The sequence below is a fragment of the Pteropus vampyrus genome, unplaced genomic scaffold (genome assembly GCF_000151845.1).
Source record: "Pteropus vampyrus isolate Shadow unplaced genomic scaffold, Pvam_2.0 Scaffold1000000498, whole genome shotgun sequence".
NCBI classification, from domain to species: domain Eukaryota; kingdom Metazoa; phylum Chordata; class Mammalia; order Chiroptera; family Pteropodidae; genus Pteropus; species Pteropus vampyrus.
The window spans coordinates 1-1655 of record NW_011914900.1 but is presented as its reverse complement, the minus strand read 5'-3'; the positions used below and the strand labels follow the sequence as shown (position 1 = coordinate 1655).

General features: G+C 33.3%; 1 pseudogene; it reads left to right on the top strand.

Moving 5' to 3' along the window:
- Window positions 1–667: 667 nt before the first annotated feature.
- Window positions 668–787, top strand: LOC111735413 (annotated as a pseudogene).
- Window positions 788–1655: the final 868 nt, after the last annotated feature.

The following is a 1655-nucleotide window of genomic DNA, read 5'->3' as shown; positions in this document are numbered from 1 at the left end:
AGTGAAGATATATAAAGCTCTTAAAACAGTGGCTGGCACATGGAAATCATTCACTAGATGTGAGTTTTAATGAGTCTTCCGAATTTTATACTCAAATATTACTACCTCCTACAAAACTGCATAAGGGAAAACCATTTCTTCTGATGTTTCAATTGGTATAATGTAGTTCATGTTTAGGAGACAGATAAATGTTCTCTATCATTTATAAACCTGAAGAATTCTTCATATATAAATCTGTGTCCTGAGCTCTTACTTTAGGATCGAAGCAGGCAGCTCAGTATTGTTTTGTAGATGGTACTTAATATTAAAAGAATGGGCATAAAAGATTAGCCAGCTCCTGATGCTCACATTAAGACTGACAGTTTTGAGAACACACAATTATATATTCACAGTAGCCATAGTTCAAATTAGACTCTTTAAAATTAAACTGACTCCCTTGAGAATGCTCACCTCTAAGCAAATAATGAGATATTTTCTTATGTTAGTATTTGTTAACGAAGAGTTAGAGATTTGAAGGAAACATCTTCTTTACCAAAGAACAGATTAATGGATAAGTCTCTGAGGATTAAAAGCAATTAATACCCAAAGACAAATGGCTGGGACATGATCATACTAATCTATAAGAGCTGTAAATTATTTCAGAAACTCTAGTCAAGATTAAATGGCAGTCTACGGCCATGCTACCCTGAACAAGCCCAATCCCATCTGATCTCGGAAGCTAAGCAGTGTTGGGCCTGGTTAGTACTTGGATGGGGAGATCACCTAGGAAGACCAGGTGCTATAGGTGTAAAAAATAAATTGAAAAATAAGGGATTGTAAGCTGACAAGGTCCTTGCAATCTGTAGGATCAACCAAGGGTTGCCTCCAAGATTCCATGGCAAAGACCAGTCCTTCAGGGTTTATTATTAGAAAATCATATGTTCTATTTTTTTAACCATCGTGAAAGAGAATTTTTAAGTTTTTGTTTTTGTTTTACATAGCAAAAAAACAAACAAACAAATCACATTATTAGATGCTTTGAAATAATTGCTCGCAGTTTAAATTTTTAGCTTGACTTAACGAAACAAATATCAATAAGCAAGCTATATGGGTATATTCCTTTCACAGAGCTGCTATTTGGAAAACTGAAAAAATTCACTTCATTTTTTTCCCTTGATCCCAGACTAGTCCTAAAGTATCTATTTTCATTAATGTGTCCCTCAATCAACAAAAAGGGAGACTATTTCAGCCGCCTACATTGAGATTAGACATCCTTTAAGTTAAGAGGCATGGTTAGACTGACCTCAAACTAAACAGAGCTATACCCAGGTTTTAAGAAAAAGAGGAAATGGAATATATTGTATACCACTTCACACTAGAAAAATAATAATAATAATAAGGAAGTGAAGTGAGATGGACCAGCAAAGAGATTCCTAAACATTTTTAGCAATGAAAATTTTTTTTTGTTATTTGATTATATAATCATCTTTTTTCTCTCTCTACCAGCTTCTTTCTCATGCCTAGAAAAAAAAAAAAAGTATGTTAAATTACATGTTGAATTTTTCAAACTATTTCAGTTTGAAAAAAGTGTATGAATTTCTAATAGCACACATGCTACCTAAAATGTCTTGGGATGTTGTAAAGCCAGGGTCATTGATTAATATTCAATAATCATG